This window comes from Erinaceus europaeus, chromosome 14 (assembly GCF_950295315.1).
Source record: "Erinaceus europaeus chromosome 14, mEriEur2.1, whole genome shotgun sequence".
NCBI classification, from domain to species: Eukaryota; Metazoa; Chordata; class Mammalia; order Eulipotyphla; family Erinaceidae; genus Erinaceus; species Erinaceus europaeus.
In genome coordinates this window covers 46,932,031-46,946,143 of record NC_080175.1, presented here as the reverse complement: position 1 = coordinate 46,946,143, position 14,113 = coordinate 46,932,031, and positions in this window count along the sequence as shown.

Sequence of the window (14,113 nt, the reverse complement as noted above, 5' to 3'; positions counted from 1 at the left end):
AGTAATAGTAGGGGACTTCAACACCCCACTCTCTCAATTTGACAGATCATCCAGGCAGAAAATCAATAAAGACATGAGGGAGCTAAACTAGAACTACTGGACATTTTCAGAATCATTCATCCCAAGAAACTGGAATACACATTCTACTCAAGTCCACATGGGTCATTCTCAAAGATAGACGATAAGTCAGGCCACAAAGACAGCACCAGCAAGCTCCAGAGCATTGAAATCATCCCAAGCATCTTCTCAGACCACAGTGGAATTAAACTAACACTTCACAAACAACAAAAGATTAGTAATAGTTCCAAAATGTGGAAGCTCAACAGTACACACCTTAATAACTACTGGGTGAAAGAGGAAATCAAGAAAGAAATGAAAATGTTTTGAGAGTTCAATGAAAATGAAGACACAAGCTATCAAAATATTTGGGACACAGCTAAGGCAATACTGAGAGGGAAGTTCATAGCCATACAAGCACACATTAGGAAACAAGAAAAAGCACAAATAAACAGCCTGATTGCACATCTTAAATACGAAGAAGAAGAAGGAGGAGGAGGAGGAGGAGGAGGAGGAGGAGGAGGAGAACAAAGGAACCTTAAAGCAATCAGAAGGACAGAAATCACTAAAGTCAGGGCAGAAATAAATAACATTGAAAATAAGAAAGCCATACAAAAGATCAACAAAAGTAAATGTTGATTTTTGGAAAGAGTGAACAAAATCGACAAACCTTTAGCAAGATTCACAAAACAAAATAGGGAGAAGACCCAAATAAATCAGATAGTAGTTGAAAGAGGAGATATCACAACAGACACCACAGAAATTCAACCAGCTGATGGAGAAAAGGTAACAGCAAAAAATGCTGTAGAGGTTGTGGGGCCAATGGAACCCTCCTACACTGCTGGTGGGAATATAAATTGGTCCAACCTCTGTGGAGAACAGTCTGGAGAACTCTCAGAAGGCTAGAAATGGACCTACCCTATGATCCTGCAATTCCTCTCCTGGGGATATATCCTAAGGAACCCAATACACCTGGAAGCAACCCAGGTGTCCAACAACAGATGAGTAGCTGAGCACGTTGTGGTATATATACACAATGGAATACTACTTAGCTATTAAAAATGGTGACTTCACTGTTTTCAGCTGATCTTGAATGGAGCTTGAAAAATTCATGTTAAGTGAAATAAGTCAGAAATAGAAGGATAAATATGGGATGATCTCACTCGCAAGAAGAAGTGAAAAACATGATCAGAAGAGAAAACACAAGTAGAACCTGAACTAGAATTGGTGTATTGCAGCAACGTAAAAGACTCTTGGAGGGGGGGGGGGGATACATGTCCAAGAAGGATGACAAAGGACCTAGTGGGGATCATATTGTTATATGGAAAACTAAGAAATGTTATGCATGTACAAACTATTATATTTACTGTTGAATGTAAAACATTAATTCCCCAATAAAGAAATTTTTTTAAAAAGCAACTCAGCTCTAGTACCCCTTTCTCAGAGAGCTACTCCAGGATGTACTCCAACCTGACAAAGGCACAAAGCTGGAAAGAGGACAAGGGCACATGATATAGTAGGTTTAGTAAGAGAGTTAGAGAGGAGGGGAAGCCACAGAATGGGAGGGGAGGGAGGTCCATGTCCAGTGAGAACATGGCTGGGTCCCATTGTTTGGCACAGATGGAGGGCTATTGTCTCCCGAAGGCTTCCTGCTAACTTAAGACCCCTTGGAAGGCCAGGTGACCATGCTCAGCATTCTAGTACACAACCTTCTTGGGTCAGGGACATTGCCAAGTGTCCCAGCTGGGGGAGAAGCCCAGGTCCCTCCAGAAATGCTCCTGGCTTTGACAAGAGTCCTGAGAGCAGATTCTGGTCCCTTCTAAGTGGACTCACTCCTCCCTGGGAAAAGACTCTAAGTGTAATGGTACCCTGGGGTATCAGTGCCTGTTCATACCCCTTTCCATTTCCCACCACCATTTGGGCTCATGGCCATGGCTGGACCCTTAAGGTGTCTCCCCTTTGGGGTAAAAGTCTGAGCACATTGTAGGGTGCTGTGAATATCCTGCCTGTGTTGATGATTCAGGAAGGGGCACCCCCACCAGAACTGAGGGAACCTGTTATGGAAGCAACCACCAACAGCCCACAGATGTTCTTGCCCAAGGAAGGGAGTCCAGATGTGCAAAATCCTATATTCTACAAAACATGATGACATGCCCATAGTGAGACTAGCCAACTTAACAAAGTCATAGGACCTGAATAACCTGGGTCCAGGCCCCTTACAGCTGGCAGAGGGTCCCCACCACAGGCCAAGTGTCAGAACCACAGCCAGACTGGCCTCCCACCCTCCTCTTCACACCTGACACCTGGCACAGTGTGTGTGTCCCTCTCTCCTACCCACCACTGTCTGTGGCTAGTGATCAAGCTGCCTTCTGCTTTTTAAAAAAAAAAAAAGATTTATTTGGGAGTCAGGCTGTAGTGCAGTGGGTTAGTGCAGTGGGTGGCGCAAAACGAAGGGACTGATATAAGGATCCCGGTTCGAGCCCTGGCTCCCCACCTGCAGGGGAGTCGCTTCACTGGCGGTGAAGCAATTCTGTGGGTGTCTATCTTTCTCTCCCCCTCTCTGTCTTCCCCCTCCTCTCTCCATTTCTCTCTGTCCTATCCAACAACGACGACAACAATAATGACTACAACAATAAAACAACTAGGGCAACAAAAGGGAATAAATAAGTAAATATTTTTTTAAATATTTATTTATTTAGAGAGAGAGAGAACCAGAGCATCACTCTGGCACATGTAATGCCAGGGATGGAACTCAGGGCCTCATGCTTGACAGTCCAACATTTCATCCACTGACTGCCCCACCTCCCAGGCTACCAAATTGTCTTGTTCACAAAGAAGGGACAATGCATATTTGGACAGCTTATTTCCTCCATATTTTCCTCTAGACCCCTCCACTTCCTGCCCCCTTTCTTTCCAGAGACCCCCCTTCTTATTCACTTCTCCCATTTCCACCCACAGCCTTTGCCTCTGTTCTACCCTGGGGGCCCCAGGGTCCCTCTAAAATCTTCCCCAGATACAGTCTTGTCCTACATCCCTGCCACTGTCTTCCTGCTATCACCAGTGGCCCCAGCACCCCTGATAAGTGTATCACCAGCAACAGGAGTCACCAGGAAAACAGTCATCTGCTTCCACCAAATCTCCAAGAAGGCAGGTGGCCTCAATCCCCACTCCTCTTCTAGAAACTTGTCTTCCTTGCCCTCCTGGTCTTCCTCTCCATCCCCAAATGCCAGCTGCCCTTGGCCTATGGTTTTCCCCCCACCCCCAGTCATTATCCCAGGTGCCAACTCAGCCTTTCAAACCAGAAGCTGCTGCAGTGAAGGGCCTATGCAGAAGGGGGAATTAAGGCTGGAACTGCCAAAGAGATAGCATCTTGGACCCTGACCCCACTCCAGGACTGCAAGCCTCCGAGCCACATCCTCTGTGTCACATTTATGGGAGCTCTGTCACTCCAATCTTGCAGATGCAACATTTTATTTCAGGCTGTGCTGCTCGGTAGCAGTCCCCAGTTGCTTCTAGTTTTGACATTTATCTTCTGGGGAGGAGAGTGAACCACCTGCAAACTGTCCCACCACTCCTCCCACGTGGATGAAAATGTCAGAGGGAACGCCAGGTGGCACAGGGTCCCAGCCTGCTCCATGCAGATTTCACTCCTCTCCACAGACTCCAGGAGGGAGAACCATGTGCTGGGAGCCAAGGGTAGCTGGCAGACAGTGGCAGTGCCCAGGCCCCATCCAGCTTCCACAGGTGGGGCCTGGCTGAGCCAAGGACGCTACCCCAGGGAAGACAGCTGGGCTCCTGTGGTGGGGGAATGGGCCTCCCGCACCATTGCTGGGCCCTGCTTGCTTAAAGCCAGATCTTTGAGCTTTCCTCAAATGCAGTTGCACAATTATACCCCTCCTCCAGAAAACAAATTAAAAATAGGAAAAATCCATCCCAGGCGTGTGTCTGTGGCAGAGGCAGAGTGCTGCCCGATTGCTAGGCAACCCCGCGCCAGCCTGTGGTAAGCTGGGCTGGCAGAGCTCATTCCACAGAAGTAGCGCTCTTGTCCCTTTTGTGTGGATGTGCTCAGCCAGAGCAGAGCAGGAGTCATGCACACAGCCCGTGTCAGAAGTGTGTGTGTGGGGGGTGTTGCCTGGACACCCTGCTCCTTCTGGAGGAGGCAATTGAGGTGTTTACCTGGGGGTGTGGGAGGGGAGACATCTGGACACATGCTGGAGAATCAGTTCTGCTCTCCCCTTAACTCCCCCAAACTGAAGGCCTGAGACTGTGGAGACCAGAGTCTTAGTGTGAACTGACTCCCAGCCCCTGCAGCACCCACCTCCATGGTTTCCCGGTAGCCTGGGCTCCAGCAAGTGCCAGCAGGTGCAGAGGGGCTAGAGAGAAAAAAGCTCCATGAGAAGTGTCTGCCTGGCCATCCAGGGCACAGAGGAGCCTGGGAACACAGCCCAGGATCACCTCCACAGCCCCCTCCACCCAAGCTCTGTGCTCCCAGGGGACACACACCATACTCATACAGTTCCCTCCGAACTGTGATCAGTTTCACCTGAAACTGAGATGTCAACAGTACTTGTTAAATACTTGGGAAAGGGGGAGGTCAAGGGACAGAGGGGCAATAGAGGGAAAAAATACATGAATTTTCAATCTCATTTCCAGATCTTGACAACACAAGAAAGCAGTCAGGAGTTACATTCAACCTGCCCATAACTTAATCACAATAATTTAAGGTTATTATTTTTTAATAAGATGCATTTCTCCTGCACAGCCAAAAGCTGCACAAAGATTGAATAATAAGCACAATGTCCACTCTCCCAGAATGCTCCAAAAGATGAGACTTGCTGTTTCCTTTTATTTTCACAACTTCTACCCAGTGAAAGCTGCCCACTAATGAGGGAGGGAAGGAGGGAGGGAGAGGAGAGAGAGAGAGAGAGAGACATCCTCAGACATCCTCAGGCATGTGCCCCCACTTCTTTAAATCCACTCTGTTTTGTTTGTCAAGTGCATATATTCTAATAAAGTTTATAATAAAACTGTTTTTGCAAACCTTTCAGCACACCAAGTTAGACATTCCTCTGAAGCAAGAACTCTATTTATATCATTTAGTGGGCAATGAGAATAGCTTTTAGAAAATATTCTGGAGGAAAAAACAAGAAGAGAGAAAACGCTGCTGACCAAATAAACATGAAAGTATAAGGAGGAGGAGGAGAAGTAGAGGAAGGAAGGAAGGAAGAAAGGAAGGAAGGAAGGAAGGAAGGAAGGAAGGAAGGAAGGAAGGAAGGAAGAGAGAGAGAGAGAGAGAGAGAGAGATGAAACATGACTTATGCACAATCTGTTTTTACAAAGTGGTCTGCTTAGAGCTGTGACTAAAGTGCTGGCACTGCCTAGGAGGGACCAAACCAGGTGGGTACTGCATGTGAAGGGTGGTATACCATTCTTTCTCTGTCTCATAAAAAAGATAAGGTCTTGTATGATATAGCAAACCCTAATAATGGGACTTCCAAAATTAACCCAATTGCCAAATAATTTGATTATAGCAATAACTATCTATTGCCTTCTTTTTTTCATTTTTAAAAAGGAAACACTGACAAAACCATAGGATAAGAGGGGCACAACTCCACACAATTCCCACCACCAGAACTCCATATGCCATCCCCTCCCTTGATAGCTTTCCTATTCTTTAACACTCTGGGAGTATGGACCCAAGGTCATTGTGGGATATGCAGAAGGTGGAAGGTCCGGCTTCTGTAATTGCTTCCCCGCTGAACATGGGTGTTGACAGGTCAATCTATACTCCCAGCCTGCCTTTCTCTTTCCCTAGTGGGGTGTGGTTCTGGGGAATCGGAGTTCCAGGACACATTGGTGGGGTTGTCTGTCCAGGGAAATCTAGTTGGCATCATGCTAGCATCCAGAACCTGGTGGCTGAAAAGAGAGTTAACATATAAAGCCAAGTGAGTTATTGCCTGATCATGAACCTAAAGACTGGAGTAGTGCAGATGAAGAGTTGGGGGGGGTCTCCATTCTGTAGGTAGCTAGTAGACATATTTTAAACCCTAAGACAGTAGGAACTTCCCACTTCCTCTATAAAGCCCGTATTTCCCCCAGTCCTGGAACCTCTAGAGTGGGGCTCACTTTCCTGCATGCTTCTCTCAATACATACATACCAACTGATACTGCATCTACTAATCCCAGTCTAATCAATGCAACAAGAATTATCTCGGCATGCTTCACTTTGGACTGTATCCAGAGAAGATAGGCATGGAATATCAACCCTTTAGCCTCATTACTTGGATGAGACCTTTCATTTCTCATAGGATTCCTTGATTCCATTTTGGGTGACTCACTTCCTAACAAAGCCTCAAAACATAGATATAGACCAGGTCCCATGAGATAGGGCATATATACACATGTATTAGGGGAAAAGATACACCTTAATGCAAAAGTGCACAATAGTCTATAGTGAGTCAATAAATGAAGCAAGCAAGTAGAAAGACCTAAAAAGACACCATAAAGTACCTAATGAAATAGTTTCTACTTAGACCTAGATACCCTCCTCACCTACTTCCAATAGGTAATAACACTTAGCTCAATCACTCCAAAGCTAACCTTGTCAGACAAAGCAAGGACTACAAAAGCTGAATAAGGGCAAGAGACCGGCATACTTTAATGATGACACTTTAGTCACTACCAGGCCACCCCAACATCTGGGACTCTAGTCAGGGAGCCCTGGGATTCCCACACAGACATGATGGACTTAGACCTCTAACAGATCCCTCTCTCCATTGTCACTAGTCATCTCCATCAGGAACAACATAATGGACCCCTTTGTGGGCCCCTATAGGACCTTGCCCTCAAGGCAGATCAACAATGGTAGAGAATGTTCCATCCTCTGAAGGGAGGTTGGAAAACATACTCTATTTACCACCTAAGGAAAATGGGTCCTGAAATTGGTGCAACTTGGAACGTTCCTACTCATGACTACAGAATTCGAGCTCATACCTACATGGATTCAGAGATTACATAGGCTCCTATGCTGAATATGGACCCCAGATCAAACCAAGGGGGGTTACAGTTAACAATATTCTTACACTTTTCCCATATTTGGGAGCTACTCTCTTCCCTGATCCAGCTTTATAGCCCTTTTTCCAACTATAACATTATTTCCCCCAAACAATAACTTGGTGGTCCACCTGCATATCAGATAGCAGGTTCAAGCAAAAGCTAATAAAGTCATGGGCCCCCTGGAATATACTTTAAATAGACCTACTATCTATTTCCAAAATGGAGACCCCCAAATCTTCATCTGCAACATTCCAGCCTTTAGGTTCATAATTAGTCAGCAATCTGTTTGGTTTTATATGTTAACTCTTTTTCAACCACCAGGTTCCAGATGTTGCCATGATGTCAACTGGACTTCCCTGGGCAGATGACCCCACCAACGTGTCCTGGAGTCCTGCTTCCCCAGAGCTCTGCCCCACTAGGGAAAGAGAGAGACAGGCTGGGAGTATGGAGTGACCTGTCAAAGCCCATATTCAGCAGGGAAGCCATTACAGAAGACAGACTTTCTGCACCCCATAATGGCCCTGGGTCCATACTCCCAGAGGGATAAAGAGTGGAAAAGTTGGGGGCAGGATGGGTAAAGCTGTGGATTAAGCACATGTGGCTCAAAGCGCAAGGACCCATGTAAGGATCCCAGTTTGAGCCCTGGCTCCCCACCTGCAGGGGAGTCACTTCACAGGCAATGAAGCAGATCTGGAGGTGTCTCTTGTTCTCTTCCCCTCTCTGTCTTCCCCTCCTCTCTCTATTTCTCTCTGTCCTATTCTACAATGATGACATCAACAACAACAATAACTACAACAACAATAAAACAACAGGACAACAGAAGGGAAAATAAATAATAAAGAGTTTTTTTAAAAAGAGTGGGAAAGTTATCAAGGGGGGTGGGATACAGAGTTCTGGTGGTGGGAACTGTGTAGTGCCCCTCTTATCCTATGGCCTTGTCAATATTTCCATTTTATAAATAAAAAAATTTTTAAAGAAATATAGTTCACCAAGGGGGGGGTGCATTTGCTTTGCCATGTGCCTGACCCAGCACTCCTCGTGAGAACCCTACATCACTGGAAAAAGCTTCAGCACTGTGGAGTCTCTCCCTCTCTACATAAGAGATTTTTTAAATCAATTTTGTATTGTTGTCACTAGGGTTTCACAACTCTGGGACGACTTTTAAGATAGAGAATGAGAGAGAGTGAAATAAACTACAGTGCCAAAGATACCTTTAATGTGGTGGAGGCCAGGATCAAACCTGAGCTCAGCAAATGGCAAAGCAATGCACAATCAACAAGTGATATTTTGCAGGCCCTAATTTGCTTATTTTTATTTTTATTTATTTTGTTTTATTTTACCAGCAGGGTTATGGGATTCAATCCCTGCACAACTCCACCAATCCTAGTGGCCAAGTTTTCTTTTCTTTCTGATAGAAAGTAAGAGACATAGAGAGATAGGGAGTGAGAGACAGAGAGAGAAGAGACACTGCTCCACCACTCATGAAGCTTCTCCCCTGGAGGTGTTCCCATGTGTCGACTGAGGAACTCAAACCCAGGTCCTCATACATAGTAATGTGTTTATTCTACCACCTGGATCTAATTTATGATTTCAAAGTTATTTACTATAGAAGTGGATGAGAGAGGGAAGTATGAGACACATCAGAGCCTTGTCAGCTCTGAGAGGCTGCTGGGAATTGCACCTTCGACCTCAGGCATGCAAATCACTGCTGTAGCAGGCTAAGTTCTCTCCCCAGTTCAGTCTCTCTATTATTTTTATTATTATTATTATTATTATTATTATTATTATTGCCACCAGGGTTATTGCTGGGACTCAGTGCCAACACAATGAATCCACCACTCTCAAAGGCCTTTTTTTCTTTTCTTTTCTTTTTTTAAATTTTATTTGCTAGGACAGAAACAAATTGAGAGGGGAGAGAGAGAGAGAGAGGAAGAGATGAAGAGAAACACCTGCAAACCTACTTCACCAATTATGAAGCACACCCCCTTCCACTGCAGGTGGGGAGTAGGGGTTCAAACCCAGGTCTTTCCGCATGGTAACGTGTGTGCTCAACTGAGCACACCACCATATCTCTGCCTTGTTTATCTATTTAAGGTCTTCTAGAGAGGCAGAAACATAGGAAGAGGGAGAGGGAATGAGAGAGGAAGACACCAGAACACTTCTCAGCTCTGGCATAAGTAGTATGGGGAACAGAACCTAGATCCTCATGCATGCAAGTCTTGTGCTCTTCCTCTGAGATATCTTTCCAGCCAAACATAAGAAAATGAAAGACAGGAGAAATCGTATAATGGTTATGCAAATGGACTTTCATGCTTGAAACTCTGAGGTCCCTGAGGTCCCTGGTTTACCATCATAATCCAAAGCTGAACAGTCTGAAAGAGAGAAAAAGAGAGAGAAGGAGAAGAAGAAGGAGGGGGAGGAGGAGAAGGAGGAGGAGGGGAGGGGAAGGGGGAGGGGGGAGGAGGAGAAGAGATAAACGAGTGACCTGGAATTAAATAGCTTAGCTGGTCCCTGAGGTCCCCAGTTCAGTGCCCCACACCACATGTAACAGAATGCTACTCTGATTCTCTCTCTCTCTCTCTCTCCTCTAATTCCTCATAGGAAATAAATAAGTATAAAATAAAAACAAAGAAAATGTGGTCCTAGCCTGTGGAGCCCTCACTCACACAGCCACACAGGTCCTGCCTGGATCCCCTGGCCCACACTGCCCAGGCCCTAGGAAGCTACCACTGGCAGGAGAAGCCAGGGGAAGTCTTGGGTGCAGGACAGAGGGCCTGCTGACTCCTTTGGGGCTGAGGTGTTTGTCCACGGCTGAGAGGAGGAGATAGACTTCAGGACCCCTGGGATTTGCCCACAGTGAGAGCCCACATCCTCTCCACAGCTGGCCCCACATGCCAGCCCACACAGAGACACCAACTGCAGAGGGCCTGAGGAAGCACTCCTTATTCCCCAAGATTCCTCTCTCCACCTTTCACCATGTGAATCTCATTCTGTTCCAGAATAGTTCCTTGCCTAATACCCCACTTGGCCTGTGCTCCTCCCCCAGTCTCACTTGAGTGGGTGATGAGGGGTTGGGGTCAAGTAGAGGGCTACAACTAAGGGTGTCTCCCACAAAGGCCACCTTCTTCTCTCTAGTCTCCAAGTCCCTCTTCCCCTTGCCCCCAGGAAGGCCCTTCAGGACAGAGGGACAGTGTGACTGGGTGTGATCTGTCAGCTCCTGGCTGACACAGGAACCCAGAGACACAGATGTGGTGCCAGGCTCCATCACAACAAGACAGAGTATGTCCCCCTGGCGTGCAGTGACTGGGAATTGCACCCCCCCAGGGCTGCCCTGCGCGGGTCTTCTTTTTTCTTTTCTTGATTGAACTCAAAGTCAAGTAACTCGGGATGAAAATGTGCACAGTCTTTGAAGTGTGCAGTTCCGTGATATTGAGAACATCCCCAGTGCAGTATGAGCATAACACTGTTTCCTTCTCAAACCTCCCCCCAGCCCAAAAGGAAGCCCTGAGCCCATAAAGTACCTCCACCTCACCCCCCAATATCTACTTGCTGATGTTGAACTGCAGCCTTATCTCCCCTCTTTACCTACTTTTGGACTAAGACTCACCTCAGTGGGCCACTCAGCCACATGTCCCCACCCATAGGGAGGACTGCCAGTCACCCAGAGACACATGTGGGGAAAAGCCAAGTTCTAAATGGAAACTTGCCCCAAGAGAGAAGCTGTTCTGCAGGGGCTCCTGTCACCTGTTTGTTCAGCAATTATTTTTCTCCATCTGTGTTCTGACCATTGTCTGGTCCATTTTACTTTCCTTTTTATTTTCCTTTTTTATTTTATTGGAAGGTTAATGGTTTATAGTATGGTCTCTGACACATAGGCACAGCCTCTCATCTCCTCTTAGTTGATGTTTAGGAGACACACCAGGACCCCAATGTCCCTTCATCCTGTCTTTCTTCTTCCTTCCCCAGAGTCCTTTGCTTTGGAGAAAAACACCACCCTAGTCCAAGTTTCACCTTCTCTCCTCCCTTACTGTCCTTTATTTTTAAGTCCCACCTATCCTCTTCTTTCCTGTCTAATGTGGCTGAGAGTAACCAGTGCAGTGAGATTCCCAGAATATTTTTCTGCATGTACCAAAGCCTCACTGCCTTCACCACCAAGGTTCCCACACCATCACACCACCCAAATGGCCCCTCCCACTCCCTTTCTTGTCCCCTTTGCCAGCTACCATCTTCCTCAGAGTCTGCAAGTTACCAAGTTACGTTTCCTTGGTTCCTTTGCATTGGTTATTTCTATACACAGCCAGGAGGGACTACATGACTTCACTACTTCCTGTCTGATTCCACTTAGGCCACTCACCTTGTGCTCCATCTTTGATTAGTTGATTCCATTAACTAATTGCTGAGTCTACTTCCATTGATGATACAGATTTTTTTAATTTTTTATTATATTTACTTATTTTCCCTTTTGTTGGCCTTGTTGTTTTTTATTGTTGTAGCCATTATTGTTATTGATGATGTCCCCTTTGTTGGATAGGGCAGAGAGAAATGGAGAGAGTAGGGAAGACAGAGAGGGGGAGAGAAAGAGAAACACCTGAAGACCTGCTTCACCACCTGTGAAGCGACTCCCCTGCGGGTGGGGAGCTAGAACCTGGATCCTTACATGGGTCCTTGTGCTTCGCGCCACATGCGCTTAACCCACTACACTACCACCCGACTTCCAATGGGTCTACTTCTATTGATGATACAGATTTTTTATGGGAGTGGGGATGGGAAAAGCACTGCACTAGCAGATGTGGTGATAGGAATTGAACCTGGGGCCTCACACATGCAAGTCCTGTGCTCTACTTGCTGGGCCACCTCCTCAGTCACTCCACAGAGCAAATACAGCACAGCTTCTTCCCCAGTTACCTGCCGACAGACATTGAGGTTGGCTCCACACATCGACTGTTGTGAAGAATGATGCAGTGAACACTTTTATACATCCTTTCAACTCAGTGTCTCCCCAGCCTTCAAAGAAATGCCCAGAACAGGCTCAAACAATTTTCATTTTGAGTACCTTCAGGAATTTCCATACCATTTCAGCAGCTATTTTTTGAATATTTTCCAAGTGCTCACATCTGGCCAAGAGGGGTCCTCAGGCCTGAAAGGGGTCCAGTCCTGCCCTCCAAGCCCTGGGTGTAAGCTGGGTGGCAAAAGGGCACAAAGTAAGTGGTCATACCGAGGTCTTCCAGGAGGCATTACCATGGAATAACTACGACCAAATCACCTCTCCTCCCAAAACAACAAATAAATACAAGAGACCCAACTGAAGTTGTAATCTACAGCTGAAAGTTCTGCAGCCTCAGGTGGGTTCTCATGTGAGGTTGGAGTGAAAAGGGGGATGGATGGGCACAGGTTGAAGAACAGCAAAGTCAAATCAGAGCTCTGGGCAGCGCAGGTGCTGCGCCACACCATTTTGGCAATTTCACTTTTAGCGCAGCAAGCAACACTGTTCCTTGTACCAGAAGAAAAGAGACAGGGGCTTAAAACCTCTCAGTCTTTGACTCAGGGGGGCTTTAGTCTTCTGAATTCAAGGCAAAGACACAACATAAAACATTTGTGATGGCAAAGCAGCCCAAAACAACCACTCCCCCACCCGTCCCACACGCTGCAGATCATACAAGCAAGAAAAACCTATAGATCATATTACACCACTTGCTAGACATCAATAACCAGCACAGAAAATGTGCAAGCAGAGAAACAGAACTAAACAGCCAACTATGCTGTATCAGCCAGACAGATATGAAACAGGCAATCCAAGGAATTACAGGTTTAGAGAGACTCTCAGAGACAGACTACACAGAGCTCATTATAAGGACTCTCCAAGAATTTAAGCAAGAATTAAAAGAATATGTTACTATGGAATTAAAATGCATGAGAGATGAACTTATAACAGAAATCACTAAGTTCTTGAAAAAAGAACTTCAGTCAGAATTCCAGGGAGTAAAAGACACCCTAACTGCAACCCATGCCCAGGTAGAAGGCTTAGCAAATAGATCCATGCATTCAGAAGAAATGATCTCCAGTCCAGAAGATACATCCAGGCCACTCTTTCAATTCAAAGATGAGGGAGAGGAATGGTTTAGAAAGACTGAAACAACTCTGTGAAATTGCAGACTCCATCAAAATATCAAATATAAGAGTGATGGGTATATCTGAAGAGGAGGACAAGGCCAAAGACCCAGAGCCTGTTTTCAGAGCAATTTTAGCTGAGAACTTCCCTCACTTAGGAAACCGTCAGAACATTCTCATCCAATAGGAAGAATGATCACTCATATTTATAAATACAAAAAGACCAAAGCCAAGGCACATTATTGTAAAACTATCAAAAGTCAGTGACAAGGAAAAAAAATTGCTGGCTGCTAGGAGAAGGAAAGAAGTTACATACAAAGGCAGAGCTCTAAGACTTTCACCAGATTTCTCTTTACAAACTCTAGAGGCAAGGAGAGAGTGGAATGACATATTCAAAGTACTAAAGGAGAGGGAATTCCAGCCACAAATATTGTATCCTACAAAATTATCCTTCAAATATGAGGGGAAATAAAGGTTTTCTCAAATATTCAAGAACTAAAGGAATTTACCACAATCAACCCCACCTTACAAGAACTACTAAACCAAGTCCCACAAGAAAGGAGGAAGTAAAGGAACACATGTTCCAAACACCAAGCTGCAGATGCTACCATGATGTTAACCTGACTTGACCGGACAACTTCACCAATGTACCCTGGAACCCCACTTCTCCAGAGCCCTGCCCCAGTAGGGACAGGCTGGGAGTATGGATCAATCTGTCAATGCCCATGTTCATAGGAGAAACAATTACAGAAGCCAGACCTCCCACCTTCTGCACCCCATAATGACCCTGGGTCCATGCTCCCAGAGGGATAAAGAATAGGAAAGCTTCCAATGGAGGGAGTGGGATATGGAACTCTGGTGGTAGAAAATGTATGAAATAATTTCACCCCTC